This window comes from Schistocerca piceifrons, chromosome 1 (assembly GCF_021461385.2).
Source record: "Schistocerca piceifrons isolate TAMUIC-IGC-003096 chromosome 1, iqSchPice1.1, whole genome shotgun sequence".
NCBI classification, from domain to species: Eukaryota; Metazoa; Arthropoda; class Insecta; order Orthoptera; family Acrididae; genus Schistocerca; species Schistocerca piceifrons.
This window is the reverse complement of record NC_060138.1, coordinates 1,101,505,365-1,101,530,256: the sequence shown is the minus strand read 5'-3', so window position 1 is coordinate 1,101,530,256 and position 24,892 is coordinate 1,101,505,365. Positions and strand designations below refer to the sequence as shown.

The following is a 24,892-nucleotide window of genomic DNA, read 5'->3' as shown; positions in this document are numbered from 1 at the left end:
TGTGAATCTTTTTGTTGTGCCTATCACGACTCAGCATCTCCACTATATGGTGAGTACCAACTTTCCTTCTCTAATATAGTTATCTGTTTTGGAACTTTGCATATTGTGAATATCACTGAGCACTGGCCATTCCTCCTGGGGCACCTTGCATACACTCATATTTTGTAATAAGAGGTTTCTTTTGAAAACTTGGGAAGAAAGGAAGGGAAACGTATAGAAAGTAAAAAGGGATACAACAAAATGAAAAATCAATTGGGTGCTCTACCCAGAGATGAAGAATGGTCATGGAACAGAATGAATACTTGATGGAAACCTTTTACAAAACTTATTGGTTGGATAGCCCTTACAAACATTTAGAAGTAAAAAAACTGTAATGAGCTTTCATAACTCTCTGTTCTTTAACAGGGAGGAAGGAGAAGTAGATTGGAAAGGATAGGCTGGTCCCTCTGAGCCCCCAGCTGTTGACAGTAAATGCTTGTCTTTACATAAACCATTATTTATGATGTTACTGAAAAGCTTTTGTGAGCAAATGCTTTATTTACTTTAGATACCTTGTCTCATAAGATTATTTTACATGATAATAGGTAATGTAAAGTTGGTAATGTAAAGTTGGCAGAACCATTCTTCTAATTTTTTGTCAACTTATCAACGTGTATGCTACATTTTAATTTGCTGAATCTGTTGTCCATCTGGATACTAAGCAACTAGACACATGAAATCTCATTTAGTGATTGTCCCACAATATCTGTTTCATGGACTTGAATATCTTGACTACTAGTTTGGAAATGAATGGGATGAGCTGTTGTATGATTAAGCTGTTTATTCCAAACCATTCACAACTCAGTACAGCTACTTCTTCAGTTATTTACATTGTGGTAGAGCAGTCACTACAGTACTTCTCTTACTGTAAAAGTATCACATAGAGGACTGCATATACAGTACTGAAACATTAAGCCTCCTGTGGACTATTAATTAAAAATGCAAAAGGCAAGAAATACATACAATAATGGAAAGTCATATATGAATTTTAAACAAACAGTTCAGCAGGGCATAAACCTTTGCGATAAAGAAGCAGACTGATGAAAGGCCACATAAAATGTTCTGATGAGAGCTGAATTTTTATTCCAAGAAGACAACATGTGAACATATACAGATTACACATAAATACATTCCAAAGAGTGGTAACCCAAGTGGAGAAGAACAAGAAGACAGTAAGAATGGGGATGGAGAAAATGGAGGAGGCTTTTGTAATGCATATTGGAGGGGGACAGATGGCAGGGGTCAAGATGGAGGGATAACAATGTAGGGACGGTTCTCATAAGTAAACTGTTCAATTTGGTTTCCATAGACATCTCACAAACTCAGATTGAGTAAAAGTAGGCATGAAAAATTTCTTGTTTTCACTCTCTGTGAGCTTGCACCGGCCTTCAGTCATGTAGATCATAACATTCTAACACAAAAACTAAAACTTCACAGTGTTGAAAGCATGCCCCTTGAACAACCTGAGCAGTATTTCAAGAAAGAAAAACAAAGGGTCACATTAACTAATAATACTGTGGGACTAAAAATAGTTACATATCTGGAAAGCATTAAAAGTGATGTCCCACAAAGTTTGGCACTTGGCTACTGCTGTTATCGACCCACTTAAATAAGTTACTAAGGGCACTGGAGGACTCTTGATATTTGTTAATGACATAAATATGCAGATAAAGGGCCAAACCACAATCACACCACATGCAGCCAGGAAAATAATGGGACAGGTATACAAGTGGTTCACAGCAATCAGTATAACCGTAATCATTACAATATTTATATTACACAATTCAAAACAAATGTTTATTACTTATGAGTACTGGAAAGTACCAGTAATAATAACATAAGCATAATGAAACTCTGTGCATGTAACTCCTAGGCATCCTGATGCTTAACAAAGAAAGGTGGCACAAGCACATGGATAAGACAACCTAAATGTTCAGTTCTGCCAACTTTGCATTTAGATATCTCTTTGACTCAGTTGACCTGCAATTGACCTTGCTAGGACACTTTGCACAAGTTCACACAATACTTTCTTGTCAAATAATTTTCTGGAGAAAGCAGCTATGGTCGAAAAGTATTTATTCACAAAAGTGTGCAATAAAAATACTGTAAAAGTTCATAACAGAATATTTTGAAGAAGCCTCTTCATGGATCTTGAGCTTCTTACACTCAAATATGAATAAATTTTCTGAAATATGGTATTCGTGGTTAATAATATGCTTGAACTCTGGATAAACTCCAAAATTTACAATAACAATACTAGAAGTAAATATAATTTCCACATAGATTGTGTCCCTGTATAGGGTTTGGGATGCCATTTTACATTCCAGAGCAAACATACTTAACAGGCTGCCAGCAGATATATCATGAACAAAATGGAAATCCATAGACAATCAAAATAAAGTAAAAGAGTACATTATTAGCTACTCACTCTATAATGTATCTGAATTTTAGGACACAAGAATGTACGCTCCAGTTAGTAAATATTAAACAGGTTTTAACTTATTCAGAATAGAAACATCTTAGTGTTTTATGATCCAAGAAAGCTTCATTGGTGCTTAAGGTGCTAAAATCAACAGGTGAGTAGGAGCAGTGACATTTCTTTCTCTCTCCAGTATAGCTACTTTTCTCCCAGTGCTAATCCAAAACTTATTCCCTAATTATCAGTGTGAGTAGTTTAGCAAGAGTTGTAATTTGTTGTTTGTAGATGTTACAGAAGTAGCCTGTAGTTAGTTAAATAGATAGTTAGTTAGTTAGCTAGTTTCATGTTCCCTGAATCATTTTGCATGATAAATCATAATCATGTGGAATGAGTCATTTTACATTCGTATCAGAAATTAATTTGTATATCTGGTTACATGCTCAACATTTCCAAGTTGTTTATTATTATTATTATTATTATTATTATTATTATTATTATTATTATTATTGTGTGTGTGGCATGAGGTTTTCCGGCGCTAAACAGCATGGTCATCAGCACCCAGTTATTATTATTATTATTATTGTTGGCGAATTTTCCCTAAAAGGAAATCGTTAAGCTTATGACTTTGAAGGCTTGTTCTTCTTGTCCTTCCAGTACTCCTTCATTCTCTTGGAGAGGGCCTCTTTTCTCTCCTCAGACCATTCTTGTTTGGTCCGCTGTTTTAGCGCTTCTGACTTTACTTCCCAATTGTCTATGTGTTTTCGGAAGGTGCTTCTGTCTGTGGTGTTTGTGGTGCCAATTGCTTGTAGGTCTTTTCGGACTCCTTCCATCCAGGGTGTCGAGACTTTAAGTGTCTTGATGTGTTCTAGAATTTTCTTGGTGAGTCTTGTTTCAGGGAGTCTATCTAAATGTCCGTAGAATTTAAGGCGCCTTTTTCTCATATCGTTCTCGATGTTCGAATATGGTTCTACTGTTGAGTTCTTCTGTAGTCTGTAGCCATCTGGTGTGGGTCTTCCTCCTAAAATTTTCCTCATGATTTTGCGTTCTTCTTTTTTGATTTCTTCAATTTTGATTTTCCTGTTGAGTGCTAGTGTTTTGCTGGCATACAGCACGGCGGGTTTGATCACTGTGTTATAGTGTCTGATCTTGGTGTTTCTGGAAATGCATTGTTTGTTGTAGACGTTTCGTACCATGCCTAGTGATTTCCGTGTCTTCTGTTGTCTGTCTTCGTAAGCCAGTTTCTCTGTTCCGGTCGGTTCGATGATTTCGCCAAGGTATCTGAAGTGTGTGACCCCTTTAATTTTGCCGTACTTGGTTGTGATGTCATCGCCTTCTCTTGTTAGGACTTGCGTTTTTTCAGAAGAGATTTGTAGGCCGACTTTCTCAGCGCATTCTTTCAGGATTTCGATCTGTGTTTTTGCTGATGTTGGGTCATAGGTCAGTATCGCTAGGTTGTCTGCGAACGCTAGGTAAGGGATTTCCAGTCTTTTCCTTCCTAATGTGACTGGTCTCCAGGTGTTTTGTCTCCTGACTTCAACTTCCCATTCGCTCATTACTTTGTCCAGGACGATGTTGAACAATAGCGGGGATAGTCCATCTCCTTGTCTTAGGCCAGTGTGGATTTCAAAGGGGTTCGAGATTTCGCCCATGAATTTCTACCAAACTGGCGCAAGCCAGATGAATTACAAGCATAATGGCAAGCACCCAGTTATTATTATTATTATTATTATTATTATTATTATTTAACAAACTATACAGATGTGAGTTAGTAATTCCTACCCACCACCTTGGTTACTGCAACATGTGAAAACACGGAACGCAAGATAGAAAAGCAAACAGCAAAGAAAAAAAAAAGAAATATATGTATTATCAATGAGCCATGGTAGAGGACTAGCTACAATCATGTCTGATATCCATTCAGAATATAAACCCACTGGAATTTCAAAGCCTGGTGCTCCCTTACAAGAAGTGCGAAAAAACTGTGAAAGTACAGTAAAAAGTGGTGTGAACTGCATCATAATCGGAGGATGAAATTATGTGCACAAAAACTAGAATAGCCTTGCTGTACAAGCACTGACAGACTCACTGGGAATAATTTCACAATCCAAGGTATTTGTAATCAGCATTTCCCACAGACATTATTTACACAAGAATTTTCAGTTAAATTAAGAAATTGTTGCAACAAACAGAAAATTCAGGAAAATTTGTAACAGTTTCGTGCACACAATTTCTGTTGTGGCAAACAGTTGTGTCAGAGAGCATTTCACCCGATGCAGACTGCACAGAAATCAGCTAGGCAAGGAAGTGCTGACCAAAAATATTCTCCAGATGATAAAAACTGTAGGAGTGAACATCCGTGAAAAAACCACACTCCCAGCAATAGGTTGCCAATGACAAAAGAAAAGAAGAATGGACTAACAGCATGTGAGGGGGAAAAAATCACTAACAACACCTCATGAAGAAGAAATTACATCATTACCACTATGTGAAGCATCACTGTCACCAGTGGCATCACCAGTAACAGCAGTAGAAAATGAAGCAGCTGTAGCAGAACCACCACAATCCACAACAAAATTTTCACCAGCAACAGGAACTGTAGTATCATCAAAAGGAGGTAAGAGAACTGCAGTTGAAGAAGCAGTGTCAGGCGTTACAGCTGAGTGGAAAACAGTGCCTCCTCTCTGTCTAAATGATTTTTAGTGGAATGCTGCATGATGAAAAAGCCCGTAAGATAAATAATGTAAAAGATACTATAACTTCTCACCAGAAGGTTCAGTCTGGAGGGAATAACATTTCCAAGATTAAAATTTGCTTCCTGAACATTCAAAGAGTAAAAGACACAGAATTTTTGGTAAATAATTTTGGATTAGAGAATAAATTTGACTTTGTTTGTTTGAGAAAACATTGGGCTACTGGGTATGAACTTACAGTTGTCAAACTTGATAGCAATAATATAGCAAATAGTTACTGTAGAATATTGCATATAAGAAGTGGCATAGCACTCTATATGAACCAGTCACTCTGTTGCTCCATTAATGGGTTGAATCTAGAGTGTTTGTGAGATTAACAGAATTTTGAAGCTACTGGTATAGTTGAAACTGGCAGAAGTAAAGCTGTGAGTACCGGGCGTGAGTCGTGCTTCGGTAGCTCAGTTGGTAGAGCACTTGCCCGTGAAAGGCAAAGGTCCCGAGTTCGAATCTCGGTCGGGCACACGGTTTTAATCTGCCAGAAAGTTTCATATCAGCGCACACTCCGCTGCAGAGTGAAAATCTCATTCTGGCTACTGGTATAGTTATTGATGGCTTTAAGTTAGTAATAAAGTCCTTGTGCAGGTCATCTAAGGGCATCACCAGCATATTTCTAGAAAAACTAGATATGCTGTTAGATACATTCAGAGAGACAAAATCGTTCCATTATGACATTGTAATAGGTGGAGACCTGAATGCAGATTTTGATGTAACAACACACAAATGCAGTGTCATTGAGCTGAAAAATCTTCTAAGGCAGTGGAATTTACGCTTTATCAATTATAGACCCACAAGAGATAAAGCATGTCTTGACAACATATTTGTCAATTTTAAAACTGCAGAAGACTCATGTGATGTGACAGTATTACCATTCTCATGATTCTGTACCCTTAAATTATATAACTAGATTCTCTGCTGATAAGAGTAATATTGCAATGCCTGTCTCAAAAGTTGTAATCACCTGACCTGTCACAAACGATGAAATTGTCAGGTTTTGTATGTCCCTTGCTATCAGAGGCTGGTTTGGCCATGTCATGGTGCATTTTTAACACAATTTAATGACAACATTCCCATAAAGAAATGTAAAATGATTGACAAACACCTCAAATGCATATCACAAATAAACAAAATCCATGGTCTACTGAAGAACTAAAAATCTGAAAAACCAAGTTATGTTGTTGTACAATGTATATACATTAAAGTTGAAGATTGACCATGCCAGATTAGTCTATGTCAAATATAGAAATCAGTATAAAAAACCATTGTGGAAGCCAAAAAGGCTCATATTTTCAATAGTATTGAAAATTCCTCCAATAATTGCAGTGCTGCAATTGGGAGGGCGACAGTCACAGCAGTAGGAATCATGGGGTAGGGAGATGGGTGCTGAAGGAGCATAGGGTATGACAAGAGATTGGGAGAGCGACGGAAAGCCCTCCCAATCTCTGCAACATTCTTGTCAAACCCTATGCTCCTTCTCCACCCATCTCCCTACCCCCTGGCTCTTATTCCTATGACCGTCCCCACTACAAAGTTTGCCCTATGCACCATTCTACCACCACCTATAATAGCCCTGTAACTAGCAAAACATACACTATCAAAGGGAGAGCCATCTGCAAAATGACACGTCTTATACCAGCTGTTACATAAACACTGTTCAGCCTTCTATGTCAGCATGACTGCCACCAAACTCACCAAATTATCAATTAGAATGAATGGGCATAGGCAGAGGGTGTATACTGGCAACTCGCAATATCCTGTTGCAGAGCACGACCTTGGCATCTGTTTCACCACAAGGTCCATCTGGATTCTTCTCCCAAACACCAGTTTCTCAGAACTCCACAGTTGGGAACTAGCACTACAATATGTCCTCGGTTCTCACCACCCACCTGGCCTTAATTTACATTAATTTCTTCCGTCTCAGCTTTTCTTCACAGTAACTACTCTTTGCTTCCCTCTGTTTTAGTTTTCAACATCTTTCATTGTCTTTCCCATCTATTTATCAGCACCTCCCTCCCACCTCTGTTACATAGAATGCACTTAGCTTTTCACTCTTATCAACTCATGCATGATGTTTTTGTAGTAATCTTTGTATTGCATATTACCCTGTCTTCCACCTTTAAGCTCTCAGGTTTTTAAATCTCGTTCAATGCGGTCCCCAACAATCAGTCTTTCCTTCTCATCCCATATGGTATGTCTCCCCTGACCTGTACTTCTGGGTGACTTCCCTGAAATCTAACCATTTTCATAGACCTCTCCAGTCCTTTTCCTTCATCCTTTTTCCTTCCACTTCAACCCTTCTGCCTGAAGAAAGAGCCACTGGCTCTGATAGCTTGCAAATCACAACAGTCTTTTATGTGTGTGTTCTGCTGCCACTTGGTGTGTAGATTTTTCCTCTATCCAATTAAATAATAGTATTGTATTATACGTGTGATGATGTCTATTGCTGAAATGGTTTAATGACAATAAAATTATTAATAATGTTGTTGTTATTATTTTACACATTACAATAACAGAAATTCTTCTACAGAATAGAAGGAGTTGTTAATGAGGAACTTTTTAAATTTGTTTTCAAATTTTACTTTGCTGTCTGTCAGATATTTTATATCACTGGGTAAAGTATCAAAAATCTTATTTGCAGCATTTGTGCAAAAGATGATCTCAATATGGAGCAATGGATGTCATTTTTCCTTCTTGCATTGTATTCATGTACATCATTATTACTTTTGAACTGCAGTGACTTATTTACAACAAATTTCATGAGGGAATAAATATATTGTGAAGGACTAGTCAGAATACCTAATTCCTTAAGCAGATGTTGACAAGATGATCGTGAGTGAGCACCACATGTTATTCTTACAGCATCTTTCTTAAAGATGAGTTAGCCCCAAACATATTCAATATGACATTATTGAATGAAAATATGCAAAATATATCACTTTACTGATTTTCAATGATTCTAAGTGCAAATGTGGCTGAACAAAGTTGTTTTAAGAGTTCCAAAGTGTGCTTTTTCCAGTTTAAATTTTCATCAGTATACACACTTATGAATTTTGACATTTTCACTATTTATTATATCCCCATCATGTATTAGAATTACCATTGGTGTCGCACCCATAGATGTGCAGAACTGAATATGTTGTGTATTTTTAAAATTAAGGATGAGGCCATTTGCAGAAAACCAGTCAGTGGTATTTTTAAGAACATTCTTTTTCCATTTCTCCTGTTTCTTATGCATACTTGGTATGCTGGATATTACTTCTATCTATTTTACTCAATGACCTTCTGTCTATTACTACAAACTGTAACCTTTCTGACAGAGAATCACAAATTCAGTCACACAACTGAGGCAATATTCCATAGGCATGCAGATTGGTTAGAAACCGCTTGTGAGGAATGGTGTATAAAGCATTCTGGAAACCTAAAAATATGGAATCAATTTGATATCCTCTGTCCATAGCACTCATTACTTCATGAGTATAAGGGCTCTAGTTGTGTTTCACAAAAACAATATGTCCTGAAACCAATTCACAACGTTTGAACACAGTATATGTTCCAAAAAACCTACTGCATATCGATGTTAGTGATACGGGCCTGTAATTCAGCAAATTACTCCTATTTCACTTTTTGGGTATTGGTGTGACTTGAGCAATTTTCCAGTCTTTAGGTGCAGATCTTTCTATGAGCAAGTAGTTGCAATAACTTCTAAATATGGAGCTATAGTATCAGCATACTCTGAAAGGAACCTGACTGATATACAATCTGGACTGGAGGCCTTGCCTTTATTAAGTGTTATAAACTGCATTGCTACACTGATTATATCTACTTCTATGTTTCTCATCTTGGCAGTCATTCTTGATTGGAATTCAGGAATATTTATTTCATCTTCTTTGGAGGAGGTGTTTCGGAAAATGAACTTACTTAGAGAGGCAATTCATACTCCAGCAGTAGACATCAGTTCTGCCACTTCATCTGTTAGAGAAAACACAAAGTCATAAGGTCACCAAAAGGTAGTAAGTCTTCTGATTTGGATTGTTTCTCAACCAAATTACTGTAACCTTGATCTGATTCAGTAACACCACCCTTGAGCTACCTTTCTACTCAGTCGTTGAGTCAAGGAGTATCTCCTGAGAGATTGAATTATACTGTAGTAACATCAATATACAAAAGTGGAGATAAGCAATTGATCTCTAATTATAGACCAATCACTCTCCTTTCCATGTAGAAAGTTATGATACAAGAGAACATACAAAAGAATTCTGAACCATGTTTTGAGAAAAACCTTTTAATGACAGCACAGTTTGTCACTAAATACATCATCCCAATGTGCATTTTACAGAAATAAAAACTGAACCACCTAAAGAGCTGATATCCTGACACTAATTCAATATACAGACGTACCTCAATTTTAAGAGAATCTTGTGGTATTATTATTTGAAATATACAGAACTGCCTCATACATGGTAGGATAACAACACATTTCAGCTTTATTTTACCAAACAATGACTCCTTTTGAGACAAGACAAGCCCACTGTCAAAACAAACATGGTGCTCACAAGCACGGATCATCTGAAACCCAGTTTGCATGCTTCATGCAGGAGATCAAGAATGCGGTAGACAGTGAAGATACAGTCGATCCCATGTTTCTGTCTTCAAGAAAGTATTTGATACATTTTTGCACTGTCATCTAGTAACAAAATTATGTGCATGTGGAATATCCAAACAGAACAGTGATTAGATTGAAGATTTCCTAATAAAGAGAACTCAGTATGTCAGTCTTCATGAGTAGGCAGCATCAATAGCAAAAAGTAATGTCCAGTGTATTTTAAGGGAGTATCATAGGGTCTCTGCTCTTTACAAAACAGATGACCTGGCAGATAATGTCTATAGCCTTATGCAGCTGTGTACTCAGATGTGAAATGATTATAAAATTGCTAGACTACACATATATATTTGCAGATGATCAGCAGCTGGTGCAAAAATCAGCAGTTGACTCCAAACATAAATGTCATGAAATTACATTTTCCTTGAGACATATAGGTATCAACTTCATCTGCGATAGTGATAGAAGCTTAAAAAGCGAATTAAAATTTGTACCACAGCCATGGCTTGAACCCGGGTCTCCTGCTTACTAGGCAGATGTGCTAACTGTTACATCATCACCATAGCAATAGGGCAGACACACCTGCACAGATTATCAAATCCAGGGGCCTTTCTAACATAAACTACAATTCATGCGTTCAGCCCATTTTCCCCTTCTTAAATCATCAGTAATCCCGAGGTTCCCCAATATTGCAATAGCACGCCTGCTGCAGAGGTGTGATTGTTAGCACATCTGCCTAGTAAGCAGGAGACCCGGGTTCAAGTTCTGGTTATGACACAAACTGTAATTCATTTCTTCAGCTTCTATCACTATCAAAGGTAGGTAAATTTAGTGTAATACATGTAACTAGATGGAAATATATTGTTTGACTATTCAATTAGCAGTCACTGGAATCAATAAAATTTTTCAAGGACCAAGGAGAATCTGTCCAGAGTGATTTTATGCGGAATTATTCCATAACTCTACCAGTGGGTGAGGCAGATGCCAGACTCAGAATACTGGTAGGATTCTAAGAAAGTGTAATGCATTCATGACACAAGTTGCTTATAAAATGCTAATTTAGCCAATTACTGAGAACTGTCATTCAGTTTAAGACCCATACAATGTTGAATTAAGAGAAAGGATAGAAAATATTCAATAACATTGCATGATTTGTCACAGCTCTGTTTAGTCAAAGTAAGACTGTCAACCAGATGGTCCACAAAATTCAGTGAGAGACAATACAAGAGAGTCACTATGGAGAGCCTTAATCACAAAATTCTGAGAGCCTAAAATCCAAAATGAGTCAAGAAAACATATCACCTTCTCCAGCATTCACCTCGAGTATTGACCACAACATAAAAATTAGAGAAGCTCATACAGAGAAGTACTGACACGTTTTGTTACCCAAGTATTATCTGCAAGTAGAATAGAAAAGGGGACAACTGTATCATACTTTCCACCACATATTGATTGCTGACCTACAGAGAACAGACGTGGCTGTAGAAGAAGAAAATGCAACTACATCAAAACATATATTTTGTCCCACATCATAAAGAAGAATCGCAAAAATTTACTATGGGACTTAAGTGACAGGGCCCGTCTCTTACAATAGTGTCTCAACATATTTTATATACTGCAGTTCATTTGAAAACACATGTCAGTAGAAGAGAGAGCTTTTGGCTCGCACTTAAATGAAATCACTGATACCACAAACTATAATCTATTTTCAAATAGTGCCAATATGCAACTTTACCTGTATTTGAATTTTCTAGATGCAGTAGTGCTAGCCTATTCTTCTACAGGTTTTGAGACTTTCAAACAACTGCTTCTGTTATGCATTTCTCGTAATTTACAAAGTGCAGATATATAATGACATTTAATGTTACTTGCATGCAAGTATCCTTCAGTATTATGAATTGGCCTCTCTTCCAAGGATTATAAGAGGAAATAATAGTCCCTTCAAATGATGTTCCACGATATTAATTTTTAAGCTGATTCGAAGTTCATTCACTTGACAGTTGAAAATGTGTTGGCCCATCCATTACTCGGACCTGATGTTGGTCTTTCACAGGCAGCAGGTTACATGCAGAGAAATCTAAGCATGTCTTATAATAATTATAACAAATATTACTATTATGAGCCCTAACAAAGTTCTAGTTCTGAACCTGTTAAAAACCTATGTAATACCAACTTTTAAATCATGTCCTTAAAAGGAAAGCAAGTGACAATATTGGTGTTTTTTTTTTTTTTTTTTTTTTTTTTTGCTCAAGGTAATTTTTAGATCAGGAATACATAACAATTTCACACGATTCCCTGCCTCTGCTATCTGCCTTAATCATCTAAGTCTCCCAGTCAGTCTATAGCTGGCAAGTTACAGATGTCAACCAAAACTGTAAGATGACAGGCAAATTTACATGAAAGCTTCTTTAGATTTCCATTCAAATGTTCAGCCTCTACTGCTCCTGATGCAAGGGATCTATAAAAGCATCCAATTACCACATCTGATCCATCTTTAACACTAATCTTCACCCAGTTATTTCATATTCAGAATCTGTACTAACTTCACTAGATATTATTGTATTTTTCACACCTCTACCACCAGCATTCAACCTAGCTTTACTATATAAATTCCAATCCAAATTTAGAATTTCACTCCTACTAATATCTGGTTTCAGCTAGCTTTCTGTCCCCAGCACTGTGTGGACATTGGGACCATTTATAAGCGAGACATCTTCTGGAACCTTTGCTTCGACACTCCTGCAGTCAACATTCTAATAACTTCTTCCTGCAATCTGTCATGACAAATGCCAATCTCTTCAATTAAAGGGAATCATATTTTTCCTGTATGAAATCAATACCTTATATGATCTGCGGAGGTAATCTGAAACTTTTTTTGGTTGCACTTTCTAAGCAGAAATATCCACCTACCTTCCTTTACACTATTTACAGCGAGATTGATTAACGCTGTAACAGCCTTATGAGCATTGATTCCCTGTTCTACATTAACTGAGATGAAAAGTTTGGGTCTATTGGTAGCCAAGAGACCTATTTTGTTATTTTCATGAGCCACTCCTCCTAAAAAAGCCGCATCTGTACACTATGCAAACTCTGCTATCCTAGTGGTTGCTTCCTGTGTGTAGTACATATCTCACCTATTAAGGAAGGTCCTACAGTTCTCCATCCAATAGCAGAGGTCAAGAAATCTGCATCCAAGATCATCACAGAATCATCTGAGCCTCTGGTTTAAGTCTACCACTTGCTTCCAAGGCAGACGACAACAGTCGGTTCTGGAAATGATGGTGCAAAAGTTAGCACCCCTTGTATCCTGTGCACACAGTTAGTTGTCTTCACCAAAGCAGCCAGCCATCAGTAGGAACTGAGGATGGCCCCTGAACCCAGGTGTCAGGAATCATTCATGTCAACATGAGCCACGATTCGCTCCCAAAAGAATCCACTGCGCTCAGCCACTGCTGACAAAGCCTGAGCTAGGACATTATGAACCCCACAGTGCTGATACTTGTGGGGCCTGCTGATTCTGTGCCAAATTTGTTTGAGGGTTTGGGGGCAGATCCTGGACATATGTACACACACTCTGATTTGCACATGTATGTACATCTACCTCTACAGCCATACTCCACAAGCCACCTGACGGTGTGTGGGAGAGGGTATCTTGAGTACCTCTATCAGTTCTCCCTTCTATTCCAGTCTCGTATTGTTTGTGGAAAGAAAGATTGTCGGTATGCCCGTGTGTGGGTTCTAATCTCTCTGATTTTATCCTCATGGTCTCTTCGCAAGATTTACATAGGAGGGAGCAATACGGTGAAGGTTGTTCTCGAAACTTCAACAAAAGCCCGTACCGAGCTACTCTTGCAGAGTCTTCCACTGGAGTTTATCTATATTTCCATAATGCTTTCGCGATTACTAAATGATCCTGTAACGAAGTGCGCTGCTCTCCCTTGGATCTTCTCTATATCTTCTATCAACCCTATCTGGTACGGATCCAACACCAGTGAGCAGTATTCAAGCATTGGGCAAACAAGTGTGCTGTAACCTACTTCCTTTGTTTTCGGACTGCATTTCCTTAGGATTCTTCCAAAGAATCTCAGTCTCGCATCTGCTTTACCAACGATTAATTTTATATAGTCATTCCATTTAAATCCCTCCTAATACCTACTCAAAGATAATTTATGGAAGTTGCTGATCTGCTATATTGTAGCTAAATGATAAAGGATCTTTCTTTCTGTGTAATTGCAGCACATTACACTTGTCTACATTGAGATTCAATTGCCATTCCCTGCACCATGCATCATTTCGTTGCAGATCTTCCTACATTTCAGTACAATTTTCCATTTTTTCAACCTCTTGATTTACTACAGCATCATCTGCAAAAAGCCTCGGTGAACTTCCAATGTTATCCACAAGGTCATTTACATATATTGTGAATAACAACAGTCCTACAACACTCCCCTGCAGCACACCTGAAATCACTCATACTTCGAAAGACTTCCCTACATTGGAAATGACATGCTGCGTTCTGTTATCTAGGAACTCCAATCCAATCACACAATTGGTCTGATAGTCCATATGCTCTTATTTTGTTCCTTAAACGACTGTGGGGGACTGTATCAAATGCCTTGCAGAAGTCGAGGAACACGGCATCTACCTGGGAACCCGTGTCTATGGCCCTCTGAGTCTCACGGACGAATAGCGCAAGCTGGGTTTCACATGATCGTCTTTTTCAAAACCCATGCTGATTCCTACAGAATAGATTTCTAGTCTCCAGAAAAGACATTACACTCGAACATAATATGTGTTCTAAAATTCTACAACTGATCAACGTTAGAGATATAGGTCTATAGTTCTGCATATCTGTTCGACATCCCTTCTTGAAAACGGAGATGACCTGTGCCCTTTTCCAATCTTTTGGAATGCTATGCTCTTCTAGAGATCTACAGTACACCACTGCAAGAAGGGGGCAAGTTCCTTCACATAATCTGTGTAATATTGAACTAGTATCCCATCAGGTCCAGCGGCCTTTCCTCTTTTGAGCGATTTTAATTTTTTTTCCATCCCTCTGTCATCTATTTTGATATCTACCATTTTGTCATCTGTGTGACAATCTAGAGAAGGAACTACAGTGCAGTCTTCCTCTGTGAAATAGCTTTGGAAAAAGATATTTGGTATTTCGGCCTGTAGTCTGTCATTCTCTGTTTCAGTACCATTTTGGTACCACGGAGTGTCTGGACATGGTGTTTTGATCCACCTACCACTTTGACATAAGACCAAAATTTCTTAAGATTTTCCGCCAAGTCAGTACATAGAACTTTACTTTCGAATTTGTTAAACGCCTCTCGCATAGCCCTCCTCACACTACATTTCGCTTCATGTAATTTTTGTTTGTCTGCAAGGCTTTGGCTATGTTTATGTTTGCTGTGAAGTTCCCTTTGCTTCCATAGCAGTTTTCTAACTCGGTTGTTGTACCACAGTGGCTTTTTTCCATCTCTTACGATCTTGCTTGGCACATACTCATTTAATGCATATTGTACAATGGTTTTGAGCTCTGTCCACTGATCCTCAACACTATCTGTACTTGAGATAAAACTTTTGTGCTGAGCCGTCAGGTACACTGAAATCTGCTTTTTGTTACTTTTGCTAAACGGAAAAATCTCCCTACCTTTTTTAATATTTCCATTTACGGCTAAAATCATCAATGCTGTAACTGCTTTATGATTGCTGATTCCCTGTTCTGCGTTAACTGTTTCAAGTAATTCGAGTCTGTTTGTCCCCAGAAGGTCTAATATGTTATCGCCACCAGTCGGTTCTCTGTTTAACTGCTCTAGGTAGTTTTCAGATAATGAACTTAAAAAAATTTCACTAGATTCTTTGTTGCTGCCACCAGTTATAAACGTTTGAGTCTCCCAGTCTATATCTGGTAAATTAAAATCTCCACCCAAAAATTTAACATGGTTGGGAACTCTACTTGAAGTATTTTCCAAATTTTCCTTCAGTTGTTCTGCCACAACAGCTGCTGAGCCATGGGGCCTATAGAGACATTCAATTACCATGTTTGAGGCTGCTTTAACCATGACCTTCACCCAAATTATTTCACATTTCGGATCTCTGTCAATTTCCTTCGATACTATGGCACTTTTTATCACTATAAACATGCCTCCCCTTTCACTGTCCAGCCTGTCTCTGCGGTATACATTCCAATCTGAGTTTAGAATTTCATTACTGTTTACGTCTGGTTTCAGCCAACTTTCCGTCCCTAGTACTGTATGGGCATTGTGACCATTTATTACTGAGAGCTGTTCTGGGACCTTTCTATAGACTCTCCTGCAGTTTACAATTACCTCATTAATATTGTCATTCCCAGTTGCGTTTTGCCTACTGCTAACTTGTAGCATCTCAGGAGGTGTCTTGTCAGGCCTAGGGAAGGAATTCTCTAACCTAAATAACTCACACGTGCACTCCACACGTACTCCGATACCCTTGTAGCCGCTTCCTGCGTGTAGTGCATGCTTGATGAATCATCTGAGCCTCTGGTTTAAGCCTTCCACTCGGCTTCAAACCAGAGGACTGTGATCGGTTCTGGGAACGACACTACATATAGCTCAGATTCCACACCATGATCGAAACTTTCTGCCTTCACCAACTCCACCAACCACCTGTATGAACTGAGGATGACCTCTGAACCCAGACGGCAGGAGTCACTGGTGCCGACATGAGCAACAATTTGCAGTTGGGTGCACCCAGTGCTCTCTATCGCCGCCGACAGGGCCTCCTCCACATCTTGGATGAGACCCCCCGGCAAGCAGACAGAGTCAACACTGATCTTCTCCCCTGACCTTTCCGCTATTTCCCATCACTGGCCTAACATTGGAGTTCCCAATCACTAATAAACCCCCCCCCCTCCCCCCCGTGTGCCTGCTCGGACCTTGCTGAAGGAGCGGCCACATGTCCACTCACAGGCAGAGCAGGCGATGCCACACGGCCAGCATCCACATTGACCCTCCGCCTCGTGCGATGCGAATGCCATTGAACCCACCACTCCCCTTGGGGAGAGGGTGGCCCAACCATGCCTGGTACCCGCGAAGATGCCTCGACAGCAGGGACTGTGCGTGAAGCATGTAACACCTGGCGTGTACCCTGCAATGCACCAAACTCTCCACTGCTGCTACACTCCAAGGCAGCAGCCTGAAGACAGCTGACCATGGCCATCAGCACGTTCCACTGTTCGTGAACAGTGGCCAGCCCCTCCTGCATCCGTACACAGCAGTCACACATCCTATCCATCCTAAGAAATCAACAATTTACACTTCTTGTTGGAAACAATGAAAATAAGCACTAACTGTCTCTGGACTGTATTCAAAACAAACACGAAATCTGTGAAATACTATTACTAGTAGATGAAAACTAAAACTTCCTAAAAGCAAAATCACATAGAAAAAGAAGGGACAAGTAAGAAAAACACAGTTAGTACTTAAATTTACGTAGCTTGCTGCGCAGGAGATGTGAAGCAGACAGCAGTTATGGTGACACTGACAGCATAACAGATTAGTGAAGTGCAGTTGCAGGAAGAACAGGATTTCTGGTCAATTGAGTGCAGGGTTATCAACACAAAATGGAGTAGCTCTAATAATGTATAAGAAGATAGAAATGCAAGTAAGCTACTATGAACAGCATAGTTCCATACTATCAAAGCTAAGAAAGACACATAGGCAAGAGCTACCACTATAGTATAGTATACATGACAATATTCAGCAGATGAAGAGGCTGAAGAAATTTATGGTGAGACAAAGGAAACCATTCAATTAGTTAAGGAAGACTGACTAACATTTAATTTTGATGGCGAGTGGAATCTGGTATTAGAAAAAGGAAAAGAAAGGAAAATAATAGGAAAACATGGACTGAGGCTTAGAAATGAAAGGGAATAGAATTTTACATGAGCACAATTTAATCATTATTAAAATTTGGTCTAAGAGACCATGAAACGAGGCTGTACACATGGAACAGATGTAAAGACACCAGAAGGTTTCACACAGATTATATAATGATATAAAGCATTTTAGAAATCCAATTTTAAACTTTTCAGGGGCAATATGTGGAAATATGAAATGCTCTGTGGACTCTGACCATAATTTACTAGTAATGAAATAAATATTAAAAATTGAAGAAATTGCAGTAACAAGAAATTAAGAAGCCATGATCTGGATAAATTGAAAGAAACAGTGATTGTTGAGGGTTTCTGTGGGGGCATTAGGCAACCATTAATTGAAACAAGGGAAAGGAATAGAGAGATGAAATAGTGAAAGTAGAAGGTGATCAAAAACATCAGGGCCAGAAGCAGTCTTTCGATAACACAAAAGCTATTGAATTTAAATGACAAGAAGAGAGAATATAAAAATGCTCTAAGTGAAGCAGCAAAAATGAATACAAACATCTAACAATGAAATTGACAGAAAGTTTAAAATAGCACATCAGGAACGGCTAGGAGAGAAATGTAAAGCTGGAGAGAAATACACAGCTGTAGAGACAATCTCACCATGGGGGAGTATGAAAATTAAAGAAATCTTTGGGAAAAAGAGAACCAGTTGTATGAATAGCAAAAGCTCAGATGGAAAGCCAGTACTAAGCAATGAATGGAAGATTGGATGATGAGAGGAATATACAGAGTGAATCAGCTAAAACTTGCACCGCAAATATTGTGGAAATATGAAATGCTATCAATGTGTGGTTTTCACAGAATGGATTGATAGTCAGGGGCTCATATTGTTGGCCAATACACAGACTGTGATAATACTTTGAAAGTGTATTTTTTTGTGCAAACATATACATTTTTAAACAGAACAATGGCTTTCGACAATAACAAACTAAAAGTGGGGTGAGTTAGAATATCAGTGGTGTTTGTAGCAGGATTCTCGTGAAAGAAATTCATGAGATGTCTTGTTTCAAAAAGTTCCCACACCAACACATGTACAGTACAAGTGGTAGCACACACTAAAGAACAATACAAGTGTTTACGCTAGTTATGTGGATTCTGACCAGTAATGGGACAATTGCCTATCACAGGTTGGGTCCAAAATGACAACTGGCAGTGGTAATACATGCTTCCAGTCTGGTATGGAATGACTGCTGCACACAGGCTAGCATTTCACAGCATTTCTGAGCACACTGCAGTGATACATCATTGCATATCATTGGGTGTACTGCACCTGGGTAGTTGGCTGCAGTATTTCCTCTAGTGTAATTTACAAAAACAGCTGCAGTGTTCTCTAACCAAAATGGATAAAATAATTGGAAACAATTTGTGAAGACATGCTGTAGTACTTCATGCACTATGGGCTGGACAGACATCATTTTGGTATCACAAGTTCCTCCTAATCTGTAGTGGAACATCTTCTAGCATCTGTGGAAGACAGTCTGTTAGGAGGCTGTGATACCTGTGCACATTCAGTGTTCCGACTATGAAAACTGGGCGTATTATAACTGATGATTCTCTATCCCACACCACACGTTTACACTCCATGGACATTGATGTTCCACCTGACAAAGCCAACAGGGATTACCAACAGATCAACAGCGCACGTTTCAGCAGTTTACCTTGCTGTGATTGGTAACTGTGGCTACATCACCAAACAAGATACACGATACATCTGGAGTATCCTGCCTTAAAGCCCACATACACAAGTTAACATGATTCTCTTAATTGTTTCCATGCAGCTCTTGATGGAGAGAGATGTCATAGGGATGGAACTATGTTGATGGGATATGTGTAGAACTCATGCCTGACTCATGCCAGTTCTTCATGCAGTTTTACAGGAGCTGATGTGCAGTTAACTGCAACAGCAGCAAGAAAATTAATATCCCACTCTTCTGTTTCCACTTGTTCCCTTTTATTACATTGCCTGTGTGTTACACTACCACTTTCATGTAACTAGCTGAAGAGATTGATAAATAAATGCTGAGATGTTTAATGTCTACTGGGATATCTTGCCACGTACACCATACAAGATGAACTGCATTCTTCCTACACTCTCGATACACCATGAGCATTGTGGCTTCACCATCACCCACTCATGACGTATTGCTTGGACTGTCGTACAAGCAAGTCACGACACACTCAAGGAACACACAAGCACACTGTAAACAAACATAACAACATTGTAACTAGCAAGTATGCAGGTTGAATGGCACAAATAAATGTTGGTGTGGAAACTTTGCAAAATACAATATCTTGTAAGCGACCTGCACTAGAATCCTGCAAAAAACACCACTGACATTCTAATTTACCCTCCTTTTAATTTGTTAATGTCAATAGACATTGTTCCATTTTAAAAGTGTATGTTTGCACAAAAAATACACTCTCTAAGTATTATTACAATCTATTGGCTAACAATACAAGCCCCTGACTACCAGTCCATTCTGTGAAAACCAACTTTTAGGTGGTTCACCCTTATAGGAGTGATATATAATGGAAACAAATTTGAAGACAATGTAAGAAAAGGGATGAGGATGTAGGTGAAAATATGAGGGGAACTATGGTACTGTAATAAAAATTTGACAGATCACTGAAAATCCTAAGTCAAAACAAGGCACCACGAGCATAAAACATTGTCTTAGGATTATTGAGATCCTTGGGAAAACCGACAATGCCACAACTATTCCACCTAGTATGCAAGATATACAAGACAAGTAAAAAATCCCAGACTTCAAGACGAACGTAATAATTCCAATTTCAAAGAAGTCATGAGCTGACAGGTGTGTATATTACTGAACCATCAGTTTAATAAGTCATACTTGGAAAATTCTGACACAAATTATTTCAGAAGAACGGAAAGAATGGTAGCAGCTGGACTTGAGGAAGGTCAGTTTGGATTCTGGAAAAATGTAGGAAAACGTTCAGCAATACTGACCCTACAAATTATCTTAGAAGATAAGAGTAAAAAAGATTGACTTACATTTATAATATTTGTAAGTTCTGAAAAAGCCTTTGACAATATTGACTGGAATATGCACTGAAATCTAGACTGTAGTAGGAATAAAATACAGGGGACAAAACATTATCCACAGCTCATACAGAAACCAAATAACAGTTATAAGAATCAAAGGTCACAAAATGAAATGAGTAGTTGAGAAAAGAGTGAGACAGGTTTGTAGCCTATCATCCACATTATTCAACTGAGACAATGAGCAAGCAGTAAAGGAAGCCAAAGAGAAATTTAGAAAGGGAACTGAAGTCCAGGAAGAACAAATGAAACCTTCGTTTGCTAGCGGCACTGTAATTCTCTCAGAGACTGCAAAGGACTTGGAAGGTGAGTTGAATATAACAGTGTCTTGAGAGGAGTTCATAAGATGAAAGCCATTAAAAGTAAAACCAATGCAATTGAGTGTAGTTGAATAAACTCAAATGGTGCTGAGGAAATTATACTAGAAAACAGCTTACTAAAAGTAGTAGATGAGTTTTGCTATTTGGGCAACAAATAACTGATGATGCCCAAATTCTGTACGATATAAAATGCACACTGGCAGTAGCAAAACAAGCATTTTTGAAAACAAGAAATAATTTAATATCTAACACACATTTAACTGTTAGGAAGTACTTTCTGAAAATATTTGTCTGGAGTATAGCCTTGCACATGGATGTAATGTGGATGGTGAACAAGCACTAACAAGAAAAGAATGGAAACTTTTTGAAATGTGATGCTACAGAAGAATGCTGAAAATTGGATAGGTAGATCACGTAATTCATCAAGTGGCACTGAATTGAATTGTGGAGAAAAGAAATGGATGGTGCAACTTGACTAACAGAAGGAAAAGATTGATAATACACACCCTGAGGCATCAAGAAATAGTTACCAAGATGGAGAGGGTGACGCAGGATTGACAAGCATGGAAACCTGCATCAAATGTCTTCAGGCTGAAGCCCACAACAACAACATAGTGGAACTGTACTCAAAATAATTTTGTGTTGAATCAATACTTGTTTGACTTGTGAAAGGTATTGTTAATAATCTCAGTAATTTTCTAGGTGTGGAAGGTATCAATGATGATGTTCTGGGTGGAGATTGCAAGCTGCTTTTATAAAGTTAAATTCTTTTTCATATTTTCATCCAAGCTTTATTATATGTAAATAAAGTTTTTATAAGTCCATTTTCTGTAAAACATATTTGATATTGTTTAGAAACAGGACCTGTAAAAACTGTATTTACTTTGTGATCACAGGTAAGAATTGTAACAAGAGCTCTGAAATTCAGTAAGTTGATTACTATTTGATGTCCTAATTACTTCATGTGGTGTTATTTTTGTCACACACAACTTTTTATTCAATGTAATTAGACAATCAATTAGGACTTTTGATCTTGCCATTATATTCATTTCAGTATATACCACAAGACATTATGTAATAAATGTACCGCAATCATCTGTTTTAATACTGACACACTGTAAGATATTCTGTGTCACTACCAAGAGTTTTAAAATCCTCACCACCATTACATTATAAGACAATCCAGTGGATCTCCTAAATTCATGTTTACATGTATTTGCTAAGCTACAAATCCTTACATCTCTTTGTGACAGAAGTTAATTCCGATATGGTAGTTTGCCAGTCTTTGATACAGCAAATCTTGTAACAGCTGTCTTACATAATTAACAACCACAACAGTTATAAAACCAGACAGTTTGCTCATACACTATTCAAATGATGCCCCTGTTAAAGATCTACCAAAGCACAGCGCTTCTTTAAAGGAGTTTGTCTGCTGCCTATGATTTCTAACACCCTTCTTCAACTGCTCATGTCCCACATTTTTGTCTTACAACAACTGACAAAAATAGCAAATCTTTCTTCACCTACTTCTCACAAACCAAACATTATTTTGCATCCATTACTTTGACTCAAAAAATGCATTGTCTTGATACACAAGCATATGACTGAAACTGCTTAGCAAATGACGGCGGTATTCACATTGATGATGATTGACAGCCATTTTAAATTAGATCAAACTGTGAATAACTGGGCATCAGCTGTGTTAGGTACAGATGTTCTACCCATTCATGACATGTGGAAATTTGTGCTGCACCAGAACCTGAACCCACATTTCCTGCTTATCGCGAGCAGTTGCCTTACCATTAGGCTAACTGTGCATGCCTCCTGAACTGACTCAAATTTCCACATGTTAAACAGTCTACAACGCTATATCATAGTCTCTTACTTTCATCACTGAATGCTCACAGCTTAATTCTTTATCTCAGCATGTTGTATTTACGCTGATGATTGACAGCTGTTTGAAACTAGATAAAAATTAATTTGCTGAATGTGAATAAACAGATGTCAGCTGTATTATGTATAGATGTTCTACCTTTTGGTGACATGTGAAAATTTATGTTCAAAGAGATTTTGGGATTGCAGCCAGTCATCGTAAACTTCATTCCACGATATTTCAACTGGACACTTGGCAGTCATCTTCGGGTGAGCCATCGAAGACTGACGAAGACATTCTCTGCTCCACCTTAATAGCACGCTGATAGTACTGCCGAGATGCATCAGAGTCACAGTGACACAACTGCAAGGATCAGCTGTCTTCGGCATTGTCACTTGCCACAGTTATTGAGTATTCTGGCATCTCTGTCTGGAGCAAATCTCAGAGATGAAGGGATTCCAAGCATTATTTAGCTTGTAGCTGCTGTTGTGGTTCATAGATTTTCCATGATGTGTATTTCAATGGAGTCCCAAAAATATGTGGCCAAAATTAATGTTTTGCCATACTCAATTGACTGTCCATTAGAGGTACAATGTTCTGCAATTGAAGGCTTGCTGTGTTGCTGGAGGCAAGTGAAATCTTTATGTTCTGTGCAACGTTCTTCCACTGTGTGTGTTGTTTGTCCTATATAAGCCATACCACACTGCCTTCCACAGTAACAAATTATCCTTCACTGATCCCAGCAGGTCCAAAATCTTAGATGGTGGGTGGAAGATCACTTTCACCTGAAAATTATTAAGGATTATTGCTATTTTAAAGGAAATACTTGCAACGAAGGGAAGAAAAGCTAGGAACTTTGCTGGCACATTCTCCTCTTTATCCAATTCCCAGTTATTGGTTTTAGCTGAGAATGACCTGTTAATTTGCCAGATCGAGTATCCATTGTTTCTGAACACTGTCCTTAAATGTGCAAGCTCTTTACATAAACTATCTGCATCCGACACTGTATGGGCCCTGTGTATAAGTGTTTTTAGCATATCATGGTTTGGAATGGGTGATGGCAACTTGAGGTGTGCAAGTACAAATCAGTGAGAGTGGGCTTATGGTAAACAGAATGTCCCAAAGAGCCATCACTCTTCTGTCTAATCAAAATATCCAGGAATGAGAGACAATCATCTGTCTCTAATTCCATAGTAAATCAGGTGTTCTCATGAATGGAGTTAAGATGATGTAAAAACTCCATTAACTTATCTTCTCCATGGGGCCACACTACGAAAGTATCATCCAAGTAAAAACAATTGGTTTAGGAAGCATTAATTCAAGTGCTCTTTCCTGCGGAAGGCAGCAATTTATGAAATACCTTGCCAGTGTGGTAAGGAATACATAGGACAAACAACACACACAGCAGAATGTTGTACAGAATATAAATGCTACACTCACCTCCTGCAACCCAGCAAGCCTGCAATTGTGGAACATTGTATCTCTAATGCACATTCAATTGAGTATGACAAAATATTAATTTTGGCTACAGCAACATCTTTTTGGATTCCGTTATAATGGAATCCGTTGAAATATGCATCACAGAAAATCTAATGAATAGCGACAGCAGCTACCAACTCGATAATGCTTGGACTCTCTTCATATTTGAGATTTGTTCCACATGAAGATGCCAGAATACTCCAATAACTGCATTGCGTGACAATGCAGAAGACAACTGATCCTTGCAGTTACACAAGTGAGGGCTCTGCCGCTAGGCATTGTGGTCCTTCTGTCACTGTGTCTCTGACACATGCGCGGCAATACTATCAGCATGCTACATAAGACAGAGCTGAGAATGTCTTCATAAGTCTTCAATGGCTCACCTGAAGATGAGTGGCAGGTGTCCAGTTGAAACATCATGGAA

At 38.4% G+C, this 24,892-nt stretch overlaps 1 protein-coding gene and 1 non-coding gene across 7 annotated transcripts in view; one reads left to right on the top strand and one right to left on the bottom strand.

Annotated features, from left to right (window-relative positions):
- Positions 1 to 24,892, bottom strand: part of LOC124776245 (PH and SEC7 domain-containing protein-like) — an 850,081-nt gene that overhangs the window by 59,397 nt on the left and 765,792 nt on the right. The gene's annotated exons all lie outside the window — the stretch shown is intronic.
- Positions 5,595 to 5,669, top strand: Trnas-uga. Its single transcript has one exon. It is a non-coding gene; the product is annotated as a tRNA-Ser (tRNA).